Below are 23,733 nucleotides of genomic sequence, written 5' to 3' on the forward strand. Positions count from 1 at the left end.
AGAGGGTAAGAGGGAGAGGGAGAGAGAATCTTAAGTAGGCTCCATGCCCAGCACAGAGTCCAGCCCAGGGCCCAATCTCACAACCCTGAGATCATGACCTGAGCCGAAATCAAGAGTCACATGCTTAACAAATGGACTGAGCTACTCAGGTGACCCTGTATCCATTTTTATAAGGTTGCCTGAAGGTTCCCTAAATGAAGTACTCAACGAGTCATGGGGGCAGAATACACTGGACTGAACTGTGTCCCTTCAATATTGATATAATGAGCCCTTAACCCCCAATGCAACTACATTTGGAGATTCCGCTTTTTGGATGTAATTAAGGTTAAATTAGGCCGTGAGGGTGGGATCCTAATATGATAGGCTCCGTGGCCTTTTATAAAGAGGAAGAAATCTCCCTCTAGACTTTCTCTACACACACACACACACACACACACACACACACACGGCCATGTGAACACAGCAAGAAGGAAGATGTTTTCAAGCCAAAAGAGTATTCTCACTAGAATCCAGCCATGCTGATACCCTGATCCAGGACTTCCAGCCTGGAAACGTATGAGAAAGGAAGTTTCTGTGGTTTAAGCCACCCAGTCTAGGGTATTTTGATATGACAGCCTGAATAGACCAAGACCAATTTTGGTACAGAGGAGAGTGGTGCTGCTGCAACAAAAACCTAAAAATGTGGAAGCAATTTTGGAACTGGGTAATGCGTGCAGCCAGGAAACATTCTAAGGAGCATGCTAGAAATATGAATGCTAAAGGCAATTCTGGTGAGATCTCAGGTGGAAATAAGGAACTTGTTACTGGAAACTAGAGGAAAGGTGACTTTTGCTGTAACTGACAAAGAACTTCACTGAACTGTCTTGTAGTTTATTGTGGAAGATTGAACATGCAAACATTGAAATGAGATATTTAGTTGAGACTTATAAGTCAAATGTTGAAGAACCAGCTTGGTTCCTACTGCTGCTTTTGGTAAAATGTGAAGGAAGAGAAATGATTTGAGAAAAAATTATTAAGCAAAAAGGAACCTAAACTTAAAGATTTGGAAACTTTTTAGTCTATCCATATTGGAAAAAAAGGGGGGGGAGGGAAAGAGAAAGCATTTATGAAGAAAATACCAAAAGTATGGCTGGACTATCACTTGCTAAAGAATTTGTGGGATTGTACAAGGGGAGACACTGCCAGTTGGAACTTGATGGGGTGGAGACAGGATGAAATGAAGGAGGGCTGTATTTCATGGATTTGACAAGACAGGATGAGAGAGCTATTCAGTTGTAAATAAGCTCTATTACATAAGAAGAAGGAGAGATCCCCCCCCCCCCAAGGTGATTCAGAAATCTTGAGGACCACATGCTTGGTTTTACCTGGCCAGATGGCCTTTCCCCTAGGGATTGGACCCTAACCTAGCAGAGCCATAGGAGTGAGACCCCCAACTAGGGCCTTGGGAGTGATGCTGCCAGCCCAGTAGGCCTGGAAGGCAGAGCATCAAACCAAAGAGGATTATTCTTGAGTCTCTTAAGACTCTAAGTTCTAATGGAACTTGCCCTGCTGGGTTTTGCACTTGCTTGGGAACTGTTGCCTCCTTCTTTCCCATTTGTCCCTTTTGGACTTGGAATGTCTAATCAGTGTCTGTCCCTTCATAGTAGTTTGGAAGTAATAACTTGTCTGGTTTCACAGATTCACAACTAGAGAGGAGTTTTGCCTCAGGATTAATCATATGTCCAATCTCATATCTGATTTATATATTTAGATGAGACTTTGAATTTTGGATATTAGAGTTGATAGTGAAATGAGTTAAGACTCTTGGGATTGTTAGGGTAGAATGAATGTATTTGGCATATGAGAAGGCTATGAGTCTAGGGGGTCAGGGTGAAATGTTATGGACTGAATGCTCACTCAAAATCCATATGTTGAAGCTCTAATCCTCAAAGGGACTGTATTTAGAGATAAGGCTTTTAGGAGGTAATCAGGATAAATGAGGTCATAAGGGTAGGGTCCTGATCTGTTAAGATCAGTAGCCTTATAAGAAGAATGGGGGTGAGGGGAGAGATGTCTCTTTCCTTGTGTACACACCTAGGAAAGGCCATGTGAACATCCAGTGAAAGAGGGCCATCTGCAAACCAGGAAGCGGGCTGTCAGCAGAACTTGATCATGCTGGCCCCTGATCTGAAACTTCCAGCCTCCAGAACGATGTTAAAATACATTTTTTGTTGTTTAAGCCACCCAGTCTATGGCTGTTTTGTTATGGCAGCTGGATCTGACTCAGAGAGCAGATATTTATAGAATATCTACTGTGTGTCATAGAACTTTTGAAGATACAAAGTAGAAAATGGTGGTTAAAAACAAAAACAAAACAAACCTGTCTCATAAATTATTTCCTACTAGGAGTAAAAAGGCTCTAAAATATCAACTACTAGTTCCTATTTATCACGCTTCCCACCAACTCCCTTCTTTCCCCCACCTCACAGTTCTAAGATATATATACATAGATATAGATATAGATAGATATATAATTTTTTTCTCTCTCTTGACTGCTTAGTATTCTAGAACTTCTACATGGCCATGAAGCACAGAATAGAAAATTAATTAGGCTTGGTTTCTGACCTAACAGCATACTATACTGAAAGAAAAATAAATTTGGCTGTGTATTGTTTGCATATGATTCAGATTACCATCCTTTGACCAGAACTAAAATATTTCTGAGAAAAACCTTTAAGCTAACATTAAACTGGTCTCTGCATTACAATATTTCCTGTTCAGTGCTACTGCTATTAGAAGCACTAATGTTCAAATACTAATAAAATAATACCATTTTATGTTACATGTTCATATAAAATATTTGTATAATTTGGGAGTCTTGGAAAACATGGACAATGTTCAGGTTTTTTTTTTTTTTTTTTCACTTTTATGGAAAATATAAAATATCTTCCTAGGATTTGGAAAAGTTTTTTTCTAAATTTGATTATCTTAAAAAATGAAGTATCAGGTAGGAATCTATTTATTAACATTTAGGTCATCAAATAGCAACTGTTTGTAGTTTGATTGGGTTAAATTTATTGTTCTGGAAGAAAATGTCAGCAACTTCTCATTGCAGTGAAATAGCAAGAATTTCATAAATTTTACTTCTTGCATGCAATTATTCTGGTTAAGGTCTTATTCCTTTGAATACTTGGGCACTTATTTTTGTAGAGTGGAGAGTGAGGTCAAAAAATGCAGGTGATCTTTACAAGCCCAAAAAGGCAAGGAATGGATCCACCACTAGAATTTCTAGAATAGAGGCAACTTTGCTGACACCCCAATTATAGCACTTTAAACCCATTTTGGACCTCTGACCTCTCAAATGGACTACATTTCTATTGTCTTATGCTACTAAGTTTGTAGTAATTTGTTATAGCAGCAATAGGAAACTCATACACTCTACATAGCAAGGAAAGGATTCTCACTTTAAATCAAAAAAGCAATTAAGTCACAGAAAGAGTGAATTTGGTTACATAGGTAGCATATCAATCAACTGTTCCCATGGAGTCAGGTGATACGTGTTCTTGTCTTAGCTCTGTCATTGACTAACTGGGTAACTTTAGAAGTCATTTTGCCTCTTCTTTGCATCAACTATGAAGCAATTAAACAAAATCATCATCTTTTAAATTTTCTTTACTAATTCCATGCCCTTTCAAAGCTTCTCCCACTCTTCTATTTAAATTTCAATAGACTTTAATTCCAGTTGTCTGAATTATGGTAAAATAAGTGCATGTGTGTGTGTGTGTGTGTGTGTGTGTGTGTGTGTTTCAAAAAACCATCATTTCCTTCTGTCCCCTAGCCTTTGACATGAACTTCTGTGATGGGTTGTGGAGGAAGTGGTGGTGGAATAGCATCTCCACTGGCTTGAGAATCAGTGTAAGAGGACCGTCTTGGCTTTGAAAATCTGTGACCTCAGACAAAACCATGCCAAACCAACCTCTGGAACTTTTTATATAGTTTGAGAATTAATCAGGAGCACCCTCAGGATTTCTTAAGAAGATTTCTGGGCAATAATGAATAATTAATCTAAGGAGAAAAAAAAGTCAAGAAATCTGATGGTAGCACAATCAGTTATTTCATCTAATAACTTACAATTTGGCTTTGGAAGAGTCTTAATGGTGAGATGAAGGGTGGGCAGACAAAAACAGAGTTAATGCTCTTGGAAGTCAAAGGCACTTTTTTTTTTTTTTTATTGGTCTGAAAACAAACAACTAACTTCTATACAGAATGTTTAACCTAAAGCTTTTGTTTAACCTAATGGCACTTAAATTCCTTTTCTCAAATTCCCAGGGTGACTTATCTTCTCAGTCAATCAAATGTGGCTGGCCCACTAACATGCTCTTCTCTTAAACTTGGGAGTCTCAGGGAAATTGACATTCTTAAGCTTAGTTCTGTTAGGCTTCTGTTTGGCTCTTTCTCTCTTCTATTTATTCAGCTAGTGCCATTCTCTATTTCAAGGCCACCAGGGTCGATAACCAAATTAGAAGGAGACCAAAGCCTGGTCCTTCTGGGTGGTAAACTTCAGAATACCCGGTGTGCCTCTGACAAATAGAAAGAAGGAATGAAGAGAGCATTGCCGCTCTTAAGTCAAATGAGCAAATTTTATGAAAAAGCTTTCAGAGCAAAGTATATCTTCAAAGTGTGTGCTACTGTTGTTTCAATTCTTCCCATTTCTGGAACTGACAGTACAAGACAACCTATGGAAGCGAGAAGCGCCACAAATTTCCAGAAACCACATTGTTCACTCCATTCCATAATTCAGAGCACATTTCAGAAAAAAAAAAAAATGGAAATTCAAACAAAAGTTTGTTGACTATACAAGGAGATTTGTTGTTTCTAAAATGCTGAGTGTTCTCAGGAGTCTATATCGATTCCAGACACTACATAAAAAATAAAATAATTCCCATGGTTTACAAGTCATTCAATATACCCTTATTCCGGTTCTGAAATAATTAAAATATTTATGAAGCTTTTTTTCTTGCCCTAGAGCCCATGAACTTTGCCTTAGAAAGGCTTAAATATTGACTGATCCATTGTAATGTGACATTTATTAACCTATGTAATGTTTAATGTGCACTAAAAGTAATCTTGGTTTAACATTATTCTTCTAAGGAACAAAAAATTTTTGGATATATTTTAGTCAAGTAAGAGTTAATAATACAAGATTTGTTTTTCTTATAAAGGATATTTAAAACATCAAAATTCATACGAATTCTTTGCATGAACGAAGCAGAATACCACTTTTATATTACAGTCTTGAAATTGTCCGCATCTAACAATATTTAGGATTTTTATACTGCTATTGTTCACTTTGATAAATGAATGCAATTTTTTTTTCCTGCCCAGACACATTGATGACTCTGGCCTACATAAATATAGAATACTTAACAGATGCAATGGAAAGCAACAGAAGAAAGGATGCAGAAGTCTTAAAAGTAAATGTATTTATTTTCTAGAATCAGAAATATATGAAATTCAAAACCTTAGATCTACAGGTATGAATATTTTTAATGCAAACAAACTTGGTGTTAAAGGTGCATCTAGTTCTAATTTAAAGCTGGGGGAAAATATATGAAAAAATTTCCTGATGCCATAGGATTTTTCTCTTACCAAAGCTTACACAGATTGTGGCCTTATTGATTTTAAGTTTCAGAAATTCACAAAGAGGTTGACTATTAAATTCTCTTCTTGGAATGCAATACATTATTTTAAAATATTATAAGAATTTAAAAAGTATTGACCTTGGGCAATTTATATATTTCTTGCTAATATGCAGAGTTTTTTCTGAAGACTAAAATGAAAATAAAAAGGTTTTAATCCACAAATATAACTGCAAAGAAATAAAAATGTTTTTTTCTGAGTGTTAGGGTTATGAATAATTTCTAGTTTCACTGCATTTTCTGTATTTTCTCAGTGTTTTACGGATGTCTGAGTTGCTTTTGTAATTAAAATTTTCAGGTTACTATCCAAACATCCTATTCGAGTCATATTTTAAGTGTTTCCGGTAAAAACACACTAGCTTCTGGTCTGCAAGACAAATCAAGAAAAAAAAAAAATCACAGGTTAACTTTAGTTATTAGGCAGAGTTGCTCTTTTTGCTCAATTTATAAATACCATTTTTGGATTATGTTTCTAAAATTTAAGAGATACAATCTTTGTAGAATATAAGAAAATCAAAAGTTGTTATTCTCTGTTGGTGACTCAATTAATATTTCAGTGACATTTATGACAAATCTCCAGGTGTTACAATTTTCCAAGTTTAGAGCTTTCATTAAAAAAAAGAACCAAAGAAAATTAAAAAAAAAAAAAAGATGAAGACTTACTGCTGAGCGCCAGCCCTGTCATTACTTCCGCCAGGTTTACATCCCTACAGCCATCTGCAGCCACAGCCCTTCCCTGCTAATTACAGCCATGGTCAGCCCAATTTTGATAGAACCAAAGGCTGGTCTCTTTCAGATCTACTGTTGGCACAGTCAGCCAGACACCGACTTTTCAGGAAACAAGTTGGCTTCCATTCACAGTCACGAATCTCTCAATAATAGGTAACAATCACAGACCTGTTCCTCAGCTCCCAATTTCCATGAAAAAATGTGATTATTTCTTTATAGATTCCACCAATCATTTTCCTAAAGTGAGTTAGTGATTGCTGGAATTTTTAGCTAACTCAATATTTTTCAAAGACAGAATCCTGGATTAAGTTAGGTGAAACTCCACAAAGTACAGAGGAATTAAAATGAGACTAAAGTATAGAATTATCTAGAGAATTCAAAATAGTGGCTGAGGACCAAGGATGTAGAGAAAATAGTTCCTGAGAAGAGCTGATCACCACATGACCCAGAACAAAAATAGAGTCACTAAGTCATATATCATTTTCAACTCCAAAACTACTGAATAAGCCTAATGCCTTCTTCATTTTTGTTGGTCTTTATGGGTATAATGCTACATAGCCTGATGAAGTAAATCTGTTATTTAGAACGCTCTACATATCCTGTTCTACTTTAGAAACATTCCCTGAGTTAATTTCACAATTCCCATACTTAATCAAATAAAAACTAAATAACTAAATATATTTTATGACCCAATTTTATTTCTTTGTGTGGTGGATGAGGGAGCTTTTGGCAGAGTTCCTTTAATGTTTCCTCATTTTAAAAGCCAAAAGATATTTCTCTCTTATACTATATCTCTAAAATAGGAAAAAAGAGAGGAAGGAAGAAGGAAGGAAGGAAGGAAGGAAGGAAGGAAGGAAGGAAGGAAGGAAGGAAGGGCCAATGGGAAAGACAGGTAATTGGAGAATGTGACAAGATGTATAGGAGGGAAGCTGGGTTATAATTAATTAATTTTTTGATTCAGTATGTGGACACTTAAAATCTTGTCTATCTATGTCATTTTGCCTTATCTTTGAGAAAACTGACATTTTGCAAACTAGGCAAGATTCATTTTCTGCTTACAAAGTATCTGCTACTTAACTTATGTATTTCTCTTAATTTAGGGATATAAAGAGAGATTACAGTTTATTTCATATAAGAAGTTATGTTGATTTGTTGGTATATTTAATTTACTAAATTAATATTGATTGAATGCCAGATACTGTCCTAGACCCTGGGTAAAAAAGATGAATGAGACATGGTCTCTAGGAGTTCATAGTCCAGCGAGAAACTATAGTTTAGTACAGAGATATCCCTCCCCAGATTTACACCTGAGATAATCTCCAAAGTTAAGCTCATACACATCATGGGAACTTGGTCTTTCTAGAAAACAGCAAGATCATCTGAACACATGTTTCTAAATAACAGTCTTGATTGGCTATAGGAGAATCTTTTGGAAAACATAAAAAAAAAAAATAGATACCTAAGGTCCATATTATGTCTATTGCATGGAGGTGGGTTGAGAATTTATAATTTAAAAAATGTCCCCAGGTAATTCTTTTTTTTTTTTTTTTTTCTAAGCATGGAGCCTAAGGCAGGAGAGGAGGGGGTCAAGCTTGAACTCACAACCCTGAGATCAAGACCCGAGCTGAGATCAAGAGCAGATGATTAACCGACTGAACAACCCAGGTGCCCCCCAAAATACCCCTCAGTAATTCTGATGAAAGTGAAGTTCACGAATGGCTGCAAGTTTCAAAATCTTCTTTTGGGGAGTGCCTGGGTACCTCAGTGGGTTAAGTGTCTGCCTTCAGCTCAGGTCATGATCCCAGGGATCAAGTCCTGGGATCAAGCCTCTGCACTGGGCTCCCTGCTCAGCAGGGAGCCTGCTTCTCCCTCTCCCTCTGTGGCTCCCCTGCTTGTGCTCTCTCTGTGTCTGTCTCTCTCTGTCAAGTAAATAAATAAAATATTTAAAAAAAATCTTCTTTTGGGGGGCATATATCTAAAGAAGTCAATCATTTGTGGCATGAGACCATACAGCTATTATTTATACTGTTTTCACATAGTGGTAATACTATTGAATTAGAAAATTTTTCTAAATATTATTCTGTCATGCACCAAATAGAAGAAATACATGTTAGCACAATACAAAGCTATTCCTTTGACAGAGGCTTTTGGAATTCAGGATACTCTGTGTTGCAAAATTAGTACATGATTTTAGATCTTTCATAAGCATAATATGATATTTAAGGACAATGTTCAGTCTTTTTTGTTTGTCTGTTTCTTTACTGTGTCTTGCTGTGTATCCAGCAGGGAGTTTTATCCCTTGTCTCCTATCATCTTTTATACCTTGGAGACAAGTTTCTGCATAAACAAGGATAGGAAAGTGGTGTTGGCCATTAGTTTAGTGATACTATCTATTGGAAAGCCCGCTCACTTTTCACCCACACAAATTCCCTGCATTTGTTCAGTTTGAAAGAATATCAGTCAAAAACATCATTAAATTTACCATTTGTGTCCATTTAAAATTAGTATCTTTTTCCTTCATTATTACATTCATTAACCCTTGTCACAACTATCAGTAAAACCTTTAACAAAATATTTTTCTTACTAAATATATATATATATATATATATATATATATATATATATGGATACAACTTTGATAATGTCTTTAAACACATATGTCTCTAAAACTCTCTAAAGATATCTTGAACAAATATAATTATTTTTGTAGATAGCAGCTTATAGGTGTGTTTTAGGAACATTTTTGCCCCTGATCTCTCTGCACTACAAGGCTAAAATCACCCTCCATTTGTTTCTGGGAATATTGCAAAAGCCAAATATTTGTTCAACTCCCAGGATTGCCAAAGCTGCAGACACTTGCAGATTGTAGAAGAAACCAATACTGCCCTTGGAATTTTGGGGGGTCATCATACCACATTTCTCCAGTCTGGGGATCAGGGAACCAATACCCTAATCATGTGGGTTGAAGTTCCTCCTAGATTTGCCCTAATTCAACAGGTCTTAGGAAATTGGGTAGGTTACGTGATATTTCAGTGATTTAAAAATGTCTTTGAGAGTTTAATAACTCAATTAGGAGAAAATATTAAGTGTGTCATAATTACTTGGGATTGGGCATGAAGACGGAGTGGGAGGAACAGAATTAAGATTGTTAAGAACACTTCTAGGGGCGCCTGGGTGGCACAGCGGTTAAGCGCCTGCCTTCGGCTCAGGGCGTGATCCTGGCGTTATGGGATCGAGCCCCACATCAGGCTCCTCTGCTGGGAGCCTGCTCTTCCTCTCCCACTCCCCCTGCTTGTGTTCCCTCTCTCGCTGGCTGTCTCTATCTCTGTCAAATAAATAAATAAATAAATCTTTAAAAAAAAAAAAAAAAAGATTGTTAAGAACACTTCTAAATTAGAGTCAACCAAACTGAAACCAATCCACAGAACTTGCATTGCACTTCTATGCTCCCAGCATATCGTCAGAAGTATAAATAGCCCTAGCAAGTGACAAATTCAATTATGAAATGACTATTTTTTCAATATGAATGAAGGCAATATATTATTTTTCAGGACTCCTCTAGTTCTGATATTCTCAGTTTTAACGGTAAAATAAATTTTAAAAAGTGGTCAGTATCTCCAGTCACAAAAAATATTTCCCCAATGCCATAAACATCCCTGTGTTTCAAAAAAAAAAAAAAAAAAAAAAAAAAAAGTTCTTTAAGTTCCTAACAATGTGTGTGCAGATCTACATGCTTACTAGTGTAAAGACAGTGTACAGAATGTTAAGAGTAACTGGGTTTGAATCCTAAGTCTATTGCTTATGTCACTTTTAGCAAGGTACATGAGCTCTCATCTACATTTCTACATTTCTTCATCTACATAGACAGCATAATGATTTCTATTTCTTAGGGTTTGCAGAGGATTAAATGAGTAATGTAAATGTAAATGTAAAGCACTGAGGAAGAAAAAACCATGCACAGAATGAGTGTTTACTGAGTGTTATTATCTCTTTTCTCTGACTTCTTTTTTTGTGCATACCTATCTCTCTTTCTTGAACTACAATACTCTGGTTAGAATTTAAAGTTTTCACGTAGTCATATATTACTGCTAGAGATAATTATTCCTAATATTATGTAGTGATACACCTAAGAGGAAATATGCATTAGCACAATGCATGCTATTCATTCGACAAATGTGAATTTAGTTCCTACTACTCTATGTTGCAAAAGCAAGGAGTGATTTTATATGTTTCGTAAGTGTAATGTGTCATTTAAAGACTATCTAGATATTTCCCTTTTATTCCCATATCGTTACCATTGTTAATCCATTTATTGTTGTAAAACATAATCTGGTTCCTGTGATTTCCTGTTGAGTTTTTTGGCTGAGATTTTTATATTCACTTTACTTAGTAGTTTTTTAAAAGATTTATTTATTTATTTGAGAGCGAGAGAGAGAGAGAGAGAGAGAGAGCATGAAAGGGGGGAGGGGCAGAGGAAGAGGGAGAGAGAGAATCTCAAGCCGACTCCCCACTTAACATGGAGCCTAAGAACGTGGGGCTCTATCTCACGACCTTGAGATCATGACCTCAGTCAAAATCAAGAGTTGGATGCTTAATGGATTGAGCCAACCAGGTGCCCCCTTAGTGATTTTAACAACAGAAGCAACTTTGAGTATCATCTGATAACTGTATGGATACAATTTCATAAGATGCTCTTAGAAACTTACCAGTGCAATTTGCCCTAATTTATAAATTGAAAGTTGTGATTTATTGTCTTGAGTTGCCTTGTCTAAGTTTTAACACACTGATGAACGGAACAAATTTGTACTTGAGGGTGAGGGCTCCAACTCCGAAAAGAGACTTTGTGGCTAGTTGTTCATTAAGGAGCAATGAATCAAGAAAAAACATGTTATAAAAGAAGAAAGTGGAAGATGAGAGGAAGAAAAAAAATTATTTAGAAGAGCATATTCTTTGGGTAGACAGATTATAAATTCGTAATCCGAAACCCAAGAACTGCAGATGTTTAGGGGCAGCAAACATTCATAAATTAGGGAGGTTGCCAAAAAGAATCTGTGTTGAATAAGAAAAATAGTTGTAATTTACAAAATTGAAATATATATTTCTTTTGTTATATCTGAAATTGGGTTAGATCTACCTTTATGCCCTCTGCCTATAAACATGTATACTGTTACATGCACAGAGTATTCCTAAAGTAGGGCTGAATGCATATTGCCTGATAATTTATACTGAAGAAAATCAGTTTGTATGGGTGTAGGGTGGGAAGAGGATATTGTCAAGCCTCTAATACCTTTGGGTGGTAAGAGGGAGGGCAGAGCGTGTCAAGCAGAGTCCCTGGCAAGAATTACATACCTGATATTTTGATCATTTGCTTCAGGTATTACTGGCAGCCGTGGTGTCATGTCTAAAACTCCATGGAGAAAACAAGGTTCTCTCTTTTTGAAAGCACTTGCCCTTTCCCTTTCTCATGCAGTGTGTTAATTTTTTCCCCAAAACATGTTTTCAAGAACAGAATTGGAAATGTTTTTCCCTAAATAAACATTTCTTTAATTTTTTAGAATTCCTTTCTAATTTGAAACAATTTACAAGACTGAAGCCATAATGCATTCCATTGGAAATTGATGCTGACATTTTCTATGAAAAGACGTAGAATGAATACTCAAGTTCATCCTGGATACCTTCCTGTCCCATGGAACAGCAATTAAATAAAATGCCCCTCCCCTGCCATTGAGCTTCAGTGATTGTGGCCTTTTAAAATTTAAATTTCTATGGGCTAAATTTTGCTTAAATCCAAACTAAGATTAACCCAAACAAATAAAGCAGAGGAAGCAACATCAATGCGCAACACTCAACAATGCACATAAACCTCATAAAATGGTCTTGTTTGGAAGATGATCCCTGAGCCTGTCTGCCTCAGTAGCACTCCCACTCAACAGACCGAGACTGCTGTCTGTATAATGTAGAAATGCCCATTCACCTATATTTCTTACTAAAGTAAAAAACGGATGTCTTATCACAGCCCAAATGACAAGTTTTTCACTGAACGGGATTTCCCTGGAGAGCAAAGGTCAAGCTGATAGTCCATTATATGTCATTTCCTCCTGTCTTGCAAAATAACAGTAATTTAGGCTAGTGTTAATACTCTTCAACATATAAACGCTTAATAAATGTCTGTTGAATTGAACCAATGCCCTTCTCCTTTCCTTGCTTAAAAATAAGCGGTGGTCATGCTTTTCAGTTAAATGTAGCTACTATCTGGTTGTGAGACAGTACATTATATATTCCAAGTCACTTAGTGACTTTACCCTGGTAAGTCACTAGAAATGGCTGAACAATTAACATACAGTTCATTAAGTGAGTAAGATCAGGCCCTTGAGAAAATCCCAGGGCACTGGAAAGTAGCAGTTGAGATGTGCAGGTGCGTCTACTTATAGCTAGTGTGGATTATGAAAATTATCCTACTTTTCTCTTAGTCAGCCTGATTACGTATAAACAATCACTCTCATTTTTCATTTGTTTTTTATTTGCCAAAAATAAAATGAAATACTAAAACAAAATAACTGCCAGATCTATGGCAGGGAAGATTAATGGAACAGATGCTGATTTAAGATTTAAACCCTAAGATACTATTTGAGAATTAAATGTAAGGAAGATATCTAGACAGAATACCTCGGCTAACTAACAAAGACAGTCATCAATATTTCTCTAAACTTGGAGTCTTGGATAGTGCTAAATGTATCATTATTAGTTCCCAAATGGATTAACTTTGTTTTAAGGTAAGTTAATAAAACTAATGTTTTGGCATATAATTAGTCTGGCAGCAATAATATTTTAAAATAGTAATATTGAGAATTCTAAACTTGGAGTAAAAATAAGCACAAAATAATGTTTAAACAGTTGGCCTATGTTTTACGGCAAAGGCTTTATGTGATTGATAACAGAATCATGGCAAATATAAGCAGTGTTCTTCCAAATAGCTAGTTTTGTCTTCAAAATATGAAGTTAAATAACTTTATTGCACAACTGACCTATGTGCATTCTTTCTTGTCTTTTCTTTCTTTCCTTCCTTCTTTTAAAAGCAGTTGAAGTTACTTATCCATATGGAGTAGTAAAAATACATAGAATATTCTTTACTGCTTTGAATCTGGAAGTTCTTTGAAAAACTCATGGACTTCTCTTTCTTTGATCAAATTAAATGGAGTGAAACATGCACCCTCAAGACAATTTTTAGATAGGAAAAGATCAAATAAAAGCAATCACACTGTAATTTGGCTGGTAAGGCTGAAAATAAGGAGCCATTGAGAAGCTCTTTCATACTTCAACTCCTGCATAAGGAGCCCGATTTTTATGTTTAAATTAATATAATCACACTGAAGTACCTACTAAAATACACAGTAGCTATAATTGATCCTAAAATTCTACCTGCAGGAATAAAATGCCTCTTAATTCAAAATGTAATATAGCATTTGAACAAAACATGAATTCAATCAGCTCTGCTTGAAATAATCTGGGTGGGTAGAGCAGGATACTCCTTATAGCTTTTAAAATGTCATTCAATGCCTGTAACAAAAGTTTGTCTATCTACCATGGGCTAGGCTAACCAATATTAGTGACAAAAATATCAGTGACACCTATTTGATAATCTGGAATAATATGGCAAATTTAGTGTAATACATCTGGTTATTACCTTAGTGAACTGATCTATACCCTTAAGCAACCTAGACTATGGTACAACAGAGAAGATCGACTCAGTATTTTATGTGCCAGAGAATGTGTTCTGCCCTAGTGAAAGCAGTGCTACTCAAAGCGTGGCCCGTGGACCAATGATTGTCCACAAACTGCTTGTTACCAGTTCACAGCGTGTTAGGCACAAATCTTGAGAGTGAGCATTGATAGCAATGTAATAGTTATTTGCTGCTGCTGATTCTAGTAGTAATTTAAAAACTGGGGGGGGGGGGGGGCTCCTGCCTGGCTCAATTGGTAGAGCATGCAACTCTTGATCTCGGGTCAGGAGTTTGAGCCCCACTTTGGGTATAGAGATTACTTAAAAAAAATAAAGTGTCAAATATTTATGGATATCTGCATCTGCAGCAGATAGATCATAAAAAATAATTTAAGAATTGATGGTTTTAATTTATATGGCTTTGCCTTTTTATTTTTCTTTGATTGTATTATAGAAACTATTGCGCTAAAAGAGAATGCAAAAGAAAAACAAATTCACAAAAGATGGGGTAGATGATAAGCTTGCCTCTATTTTTGGATGTATTTTAAAAAATGAAAAGAAAAAGCACAGGGTAGAACTAGAATATTCTCAAGGGAAAATAAACTTCATACTTGACATTTTTAATGACAGCTCAATTGCTCAATAATTTAAATTCTGATTTTCTGCCATTCTAACAGTGCTTTCAATTTAGCTATGCTAAATCTATTAGACACGTATCATATTGTGCATTATTAAAATTTGTCTTGACCTTCAAAAAAACTGCAAGCTAGTTCCACATTGTGTCATTTGCCACTTCTAGTTATTTTAGTACAAGTCTATTCTCAGGCCATTTTTGTAACATGGATGGAAAACAGCATTTCGGAAGTTTAGATCATTATAAAGATTGATTTTAGTTGTTTATGTTCCCAAATATACACATTGTCTGATAATCTATTTAGCTAATTGTTAAGCAAGAAAAAAATTTTTTTTGGCTGCAGATATCAAAGTTAAACACAACTTACTATCAAGGGCTAGATAAACTGCCTTTTCTTTATATATGGCACTTTGCTGCTCATATGTGGAGACCTGCATGTACCGACACAAGTACAGTGACACAATTTTTTGATGAATGTCAAAATAAAGGCACACGCTGGGAGTCAGAAATGCTATGATGTCAACTTGAGTTTCTGGCAATTCTACCTTAGAGACATAATGGATGAGAAAAAATGGAACCTGGGATATGAAATACAGAGACCAAGAGATTCTTGTGATTAGTTCTGTGATGTCTGTGGAATAATTTTCCTATTCATCAAGATAAAGTGAGGGAAGTTTGGTAACTTAACTGATATTCTAGAACAAAACGATTGAAGTGAGAAATGATTCAATCTACTTTCTTTCATACAGTGAGGGATATTTTACTGAAAATATAAATCAAGGAAAAGATCCTCAATATTATAAAGCAACAATCAGATTTGTAAACACAAGAAACTGCAGACATGTAGCCATCAAATAAAATATATTGTGAATGGCAGAGTTCCCACATATATCTTAAGCATTTATAGTTTTTTTAATCTATGACCCAGATCTTATTAAATAAGGGAGCCCAGTCTGGAGAAGGATTTTGTTCAACTCAATAGAATGAAGGGTAGTAGATTACTACACCAGAGAACTACACTGGGCCCCCGGGGAATGTGCACTCACCTAGAAACATGCATTCTTTTGAACTAGAAACATTTACATTTCATGACAGTAGAATTCCTTGAGTCTCATCAGGATTGTTTTCATTTAAAGAACAAAAATCTTGTTAAACATCAAGAAAAGGCATTTATTTAGTAAAAGGCAATTTAACTATATTCTTCAAGTATAGAGTAAGAGGTCCTATAAAGTGTAGTGTTTTTCTTGCTTGAAACATTGCTTGGTGGAGTAGTTATTTTTTTTACAGGCATACATGCATTATTATAATAATTATATATGCTTATATATTTAACTTCAGATATTTAGCAGCTCAACAAAACTTTATTGAGTACCTACAATTCTGTATCTACACTGCAGATAAACAGATAAGCCCAACAGGTACCCATGGCACTCACAGTCTCAAATGGGAAAAAAAAGCTATATAAAATGCCCCTTACAAGACAACAGAATAAGTTCTGCACTCGAATGTGTGATATATCAAGAAACAGCGATCTACCGGTATGAAGGCACAAGTGGAGCTACTCAACCCTGATTTAAAACAATAATAACAACAAACTAGTAGGAAAGAAATGTCTGAGCTGGATCTTGAAGGACATAAAAAAAAAAAAAACTAACAAAAAACTAATAGGAAAGTAATGTCTGAGCTGGATTTTGAAGGACATAAAAGGGGAGGAAAAATTTTCATGCTCTTTTGACATAGCATGTACGAACCCACAAAGACAAATAAATGAACAGCAACCTCAAGAGATTGCAAATAATTTGACGTGGCTGCAAGACAAGCTACAAAGACTGTTGGGAGCTAAGTTGATGTAATTAGGCTGATGTTCATTACTAAGTACAATTTTTGCCCTTTCTAACAAAAAATGCCGGTGTTATAGTATGGGATAGTTAAAGAAGAATTTGAGATGAGAGGTGCAATGATCAGGTATGTGTTCTAGAAAGTTGACTCTATCAGTAATGTCGGACCAAATTTAATAGCGTTAGCCTTTTTAGAATGATGACATTAAACTAGGTCAGTGGCAATGGTAATGGAGAGAGGAAAAATATGGGAAGCTGTTAAAGTTATAGTTTATAAGATACTAGACATTGGATACCACTCATTAAATCACCAAAAAGATAAATGTATCAGGTGATGGATTTGTTCATTAACTAGGTGGGAGGAGCCTTTATACACATACACTATGTATGTGTATAATCACTACGATGTACACTTTAAAAGTCTTACAATTTTATATGTCAATTATAAGTCAATAAAGTTGAAATTTAAAAAGCAAAAACATTATTCTCTTCTTCTATGTCAATTGTTAAATGAAAATAGGGCCATGCAGAATAGACATCATTCCCGAGCTTGCTTTGTGGTGGCATGTAACCGTGGGACTAAGTTCTGGTGAATGGGATATAAGAGAAAGTATATTGTATAGCAGCTTCAGGGAATAATTCCTACCTGCAAGATGGAAGGTTTGGCTTTTTTTTTTTTTTTAATCTCTTCCTTTTAATTGCTGCCAAAACTACAGGCATGATTGCTGGAAATCTAACTGCTCCCTTGAAGTCTCCTTTTTAGGAAAGGAGAACAGTGACCTACAAGAGTCTGAGTTTCTGAAGATATCAATAAAACAAAATAAAGGATCATACACAAGCCATTTCTACTTGAGGTCTCCGTTTTACCTATAATAAGATCTCTTCCTAATGGTGCAGCAGTTAGAAGTGGCGGCAAGGAGAAAAAGCAAATAGAGCTTTCTAGCTTGGATGATTACTGAGTTAAAATTCATGTTCTGAGGGAAGATACTGACATTAGGTTTAGAAATTTTGACTTAAAAATACCAGAGTGACTTTAAAAAGGAGTGGTCTAGGTAGTTAAGGATACCAGTCTGGAATTCATGTGAACGGCTGGATATAAAGATTTGAGAGACATAAAAGTATGTGCAGTGGACGTGTCACCTTGCCAATAGATATGATGGCCTTGGAGACCACTCAGAGAACATAAGAGAGCTGAGGAAAGACCTGTATGTAGGGAGCTCCAATGTGTAGGCTGTGGGTGATAGAAGAAATGGGGAGCAAGAGGAAAAGAAGCAATAGTGGTGATGGTGGTGATGGTGGTGCTGACCGTGGTAACAATAGTAGTAATCGGATCATTTCCTCAGGCATCACTAGATGCTGGGCACTTCCATAAGCACCTTACATGTATTAACACTTTCAATCCTCAAAACAACGCTATCAGTAGTACCTAACTGATAAGTGAAGTACTATTATTACCCCCATTTTAAAGGAAGCAGGCAAAAAAGGGAAGTTGCCCAGTATGACACTGTCGGTGGTGTCCATTAGCCTGGCTCCAGTGCCCTTCCTCTTCACTATTCTACCCTACTTTCTCAAAATAGATGGAGATGTTCAAAGGGTCATGAAGATACTCTTAGTGCTATCATGGTGGAGAAAGGGTGAGGATTTGAAAATGATGAAGTTGTTGGCTCTTATTAATATTACAGAGAAGTCAGGGGAAGAGAGAAAGATAGCATTGACTGGATTTGAAATTTTGGAGGTCACCAGTGACTTCACCGAGAACCCCTTTAGTGGAATGGTGAGTCAAAGTTTGATATGGATGGGCTGATGAGAAAGTTCATGCCTTCCTTTTATTTATTTATTTATTTATTTATTTATTTTAATAATAATTTTTTATTATGTTATGTTAGTCACCATACAGTACATCCTTAATTTTTGATGTAGTGTTCCATGATTCATTATTTGTGTATAACACCCAGTGCTCCATGTAATATGTGCCCTCCTTAATACCCATCACCGGCCTAGCCCAAACCCCCAACCCCCTCCCCTCTGAAGCCCTCAGTTTGTTTGCCAGAGTCCATAGTCATGCCTCCCTTTTATCACAAACACATATGCACACACATTTAAAAAAGCATTGTTTTTAAAAAGTGGATGAGGCAATGGAGAGAAAGGGCATACCATTCATCTGTGAATTAAAGGTGAGAGGCTGTGAGAAAAAAAAATAGGGACAAAGGCTTTTTAAAAAATTTGTTGTTAGATCATAGAGAATTAAGTATGATTTATCATATATAGTGAAGAAACCATTAGACTATTTGAAAACGCAGAAGAAAGATGGAAAACTCATGGGCCAAATTGTAAGAAAAGGTAGGAGAAAATGGCGTCAATAGGTTATGTGGTAGGAGCATGTGAATGCGAATTTCCTCTATGTTTTAGTAGTTAGTACAAAATAAAAACTACTGGAAAGTAATGCATTCTTAAGTATGTTCTGAGAACAAAAAAAAAAGGAACAGAACCAAAAAGGACCCAGAGGGCAGCATCCACCATAAAAATAGTATGGGGATAATTATGAAGCCTGGTTTCAAGTATTAGCTCTGCCACAAACTCACTGACAGAACTTTTCCTTAGAATTATGATCTCTCAATTTTCTTATTTGTAAGTGGCCCTACCGAAACAGTATTTTTGCATGAAAAATGGAAATAAAAAGCCTCTGAGAAAAGAATATGCTCCACGAATTTATTATCATCAGGGGACACATGAATAAACTGAAAGCTACCAAGTGGTGTCATGAGAAAAATCCCAGCTCTGGGTCAGCTATGCCATATCCATGCAGTGTCCCTGAGAGCAAATCACTCAGCCTAGCTGGATCCTGATCACATCTTTTGTAAGATTAGGATAATTGTCCTGAGATCAAAGACTTGTTTAAGTATCAAACTAACTAACTTACAAAAAATTCTTTGATAATATGAATCACTACACAAAGGCAAGCAATTCTCTTGGGAATCATGAAATATCATTTGTAACACAAGATAATAACAGCATAATAAATGATGAATACCATTCACATCCAAATCTCTCAGTGGTGGTGAGAGGTAGACTTGCTACAGATGTCACATCTGATTTCCTTATTGTTCTGATGAGTCACACTTAATTTTAAACAGCAAGGCAGTGCTGTGAACAAAGGAAGTGGTCTAGGGGATCATGACTCTGTTGGACAAAGAATGGTTAACTGCCATATGCTATCCAGTAGAACAGGGAGAAGATGCGTGGCCACCACTGGTGGGGTGGGGAAAAGATGTTGCCGGAGATTGTGGCTGAGGCAGCTTCAGTGCACTTATGGGAAATCTTTGTGCTTTCCCCATGTGGTCTCGCCACATCCTCATGGACCTCCATGGTGGGGCTCTCGGGGGAGATGCAAAGTAATAGGCAGGGGCAGGAAGGCAGCCAGAACTAGGAGACAGGAAGTGGAGAGGTACCAAGGACAAGGATGAGGGAGAGGCTGGGAGAGGAGGGAGGAAGCAGAGCTCTGGGGAGGCAGGACTCATCAGACGGTGCTGCTGCACACACTCTACCTGGATTGGAATACCCGGGGGTAAGCCCAGAGCAGAAGAGTAGAAAAGTCACTCAGTAAAATAATCCATGTGGGCTAGTCACAATGACATTTCACTTTTGTATGTGTCCAAAACTTTAGAATATCTAACATTCATGACTAAAAATCTATTGCACACAAAGACTTAGAAGTTTTATATATTCACGATCTTGATAATATTGACTTTTCTCTCTTGAAAGCCATATATTTTTTTGGTCAGGATCTCTTTTCTCTCTGTTATCATGGTCCTTTATCCTCTGACCTCTTACCTGACAAAGGAGATGCTCAGTGTTCATGGAATCAGCCCCATTTTTATGCAACTGTTACCCATATTCAAAATTTCAAACTCAGAACCTCATTCATACCATGGAGTCTTATTTTTAATTGCTTACAGATTCTCCTTGCTTTCCATTGAACTCTACATAAACCTGGTTTTTCCAAAAATTCCATCATCCTTCAGGAGACAAATGCCCCTCCTTCTCCTCACTCTATTTCCAATTACCCCGCCACCAAGCTTATCTTCCAGGACAGAAATCGTGGGGTTATCAAGGCTTGCATTCAACCACTCTCTCCTTGCTTCACAACATTAACACCATATAAATGTAGGACTTCCTTATCCCACATATGAGCTACTGTAACAGCTTAAATACATTCTCTTTATTTTCCTAAATCACTGTTTGCATTGTGTCATCTTCCCATTCAAAATACTGTGAGAGTCCTTAGCAGGTCTTCTACAATTTAACTTTAGATACCAAAATCTTATTCTCATCACTCATAACATGGTTGGAAATTAATGTCTTAAAAAAGTCTTTACTGAGTTTCCGTTATATGTTGGCACTGTGATAAACAGAGCAATACATGGCACAGTCCTGTTCTCCAGGAGTTTAAGACCTACAGTGACGTGGATGAATAATGCAGATCGTGCTATGCTAGAAGAATGAAAATGGTATAATGGGGATACTGAGAATAGGGACTTAATAGAAATTTTCAGGCCAGAAAACAAAGTTTCCAGAAGAAGCAGAAGAATGAGCTGAGTCCTAAAAGACAAATAGGAATTAAGTGGGAAAGATAAGAGATGAAGACATTTTAGGTATGGGGATCAGTAGCTTGAGGATACGTGGTATTTTTAAGGAATCCTAAATTGCTTTTTTTATGGCTGGAGTACAATGGTTAGCTATAAAACTAAAGAGGTAGGCTGGGGTCAAATTATGAGGGACCTTGTGAACAAGACTAAGAAATGTTCATTCTATGCTGAAAGCAATGGGACTTTCAAAAGGTTTTAATTAAGATAACGAATTCCATGACCATATTTGTGTTTTAGAAAAATGCCTGGCAACAGAGTTGAAAAACCCTTGGAAGGGATGATACTGAAGTAGAGAGACCAAGTTAAGAAATTTGGGTTTCTCACAAAGTCTTGGGAAAAGTTACTGCTTAAAACAACCCGTACCACCACCCCCACAGGAAAAAAACACTTTTGTTCACAGTCAGTGCAGAAACCCAACAGGCCAACAAAATTATTTTTGGTAACGAAGATGTATTAAAATAAAAAAAATTAAATATGGGTCTACTTTGCAAAACAAAGAGATCAGCATTTCATAAATCATATAAGTAAAAATAAATCCTTTGAATTCAGTAAGAGGCTAGGGAAATGCCCTCTAATTCCCATGGTTTTCTCTTCTAATTTGTTAGATATTTTTCTCTTGTATTTTATTCATAGATAATTAAGAATAGAGATTCATTAATTTACTGTGACATTATATTCAGCTTTTCAATAAAAAAAATGGAGCTGGGGAATGCAGATGCTACTTCGTAAGAGGATTTAAAAAATAAATTCTTCTTAGTTTTTAACTCCTTGCATATAATATAAACCATATGTAAACAACACTACGCAGAACCAGGATTAAAGAAAACACTTCTGTCTTGAACTGTTGAATGTGTATGTTGTTCTGAACACTCCTCCCCCATTTAATTCCTGCAATCTGTCTGCCAGTACATGCTTCTTAATCATTTGCTGTGCTGTGTTTTCATCTCAAAGACTTGTGTATATTTTATAGAAGGCCAACAGATAGTCAGCACCATGAGATATTTAAATATAGTCTGGTAGATCAGTTTCATCACTACCTAAGAACTTGTTAGAAATAAAAATTATTGGGCCCCACCCAATTCTTAAAGAATAAGAATTTCTAGGCTTATGGCTCAGGAATCTGTATTTTAGCAAGCTTTCCAGATGAGTCTTATGTATCTTAAATTTAAGAATTGTGGTAAAGGATCAATCCAAAATCAGAACAATCTAAAGGCAGTTAATTAAAAAATTAATTTTGCGGGGCGCCTGGGTGGCACAGCGGTTAAGCATCTGCCTTCGGCTCAGGGCGTGATCCCGGCGTTATGGGATCGAGCCCCACATCAGGCTCCTCCACTATGAGCCTGCTTCTTCCTCTCCCACTCCCCCTGCTTGTGTTCCCTCTCTCGCTGGCTGTTTCTATCTCTGTCAAATAAATAAATAAAATCTTTAAAAAAAAATTAATTTTGCTGCTGAGAATGTCTGGGCTTTTAACAGATAACCACAAATACCCACTAAAATTGTACCAAACCTATATGGGGTCTGGTTGAACCAATTATGTCTTCTTATTCATGTAACAATGATCTATAGGAAATAACCCCACTAAGCTTATGTTACCTACTCTTGAGACTCCTACATCAACAGAGACCTGACCAGTTCATCCAACAGGGGATACCAGCACATTCAATAGAAAATACATTTAGGATAAGAAATGAAGGTCCTCAGTATGGACATTTTTTTTAATACAAATTACCCAATAAAACTCAAGGTATAGTATTTTCAATGAGTTTGTGAGAATAAATGTTGGTCACATTTTTCTCTGGGTTATATCAAATATTCTTATTTTGTAAATTAGTTGTTTGATACTGACAATTACAATAACTTAACCAGTGGTATAATGTGCAGAAACCGATTAGAATGCATTACGAATTAAGAAACAAAGCATTTCTTTTTCTTGATGGAAATCAAATAAAAATGTCAAACTGCTGCAATCAGACATCCTAGATATGAATATTCATTGGCAACTGTTCATGGCAGATTTATGAATTCTTTCACCTGCTGTTAGGAGGAAAAAGGAAAACATTAAATTGTCAAATAAAGCTATTAACATAAGCTAAGAGAAAAAAATATATACACAGATGGATGCTGATCTTGGAATTATGCAATCTTATCAAAAAAAGACCTATTTCTTTTATATTGTGAAAACATTAGTTTTATGCCTGCAGATTGCAAAGGTCTGAGATTTGAACTCAGTATCCACGAGCAGCACCCTGTCTTGTGGTTTATGGAGGATAGTGAAACCAAACATCTATCACCTTGTCATGGTAAAGCCACGTGTAAAGATACTCATTAACAATCTAAGTCATACATAGAATGTCTGCCTCATTTCTTCAGCAACATTTACATCAACATCCACACACACTGAACTCTTTTGCCCTAAAGAAAAGCTTTTGATTAAGTTAGAGGATATAATTTAAATGGATGATAACAAACTACTTCAGTGGATTTGTTT

The 23,733-nt window shown here is 36.2% G+C and overlaps 1 protein-coding gene across 1 annotated transcript in view; it reads right to left on the reverse strand.

The window, feature by feature from the left end:
* The window catches only part of ROBO2 (roundabout guidance receptor 2), a 798,986-nt gene that overhangs the window by 724,594 nt on the left and 50,659 nt on the right, over positions 1 to 23,733 (reverse strand). The gene's annotated exons all lie outside the window — the stretch shown is intronic.

The sequence above is a fragment of the Ursus arctos genome, unplaced genomic scaffold (assembly GCF_023065955.2).
Source record: "Ursus arctos isolate Adak ecotype North America unplaced genomic scaffold, UrsArc2.0 scaffold_4, whole genome shotgun sequence".
NCBI lineage: Eukaryota > Metazoa > Chordata > Mammalia > Carnivora > Ursidae > Ursus > Ursus arctos.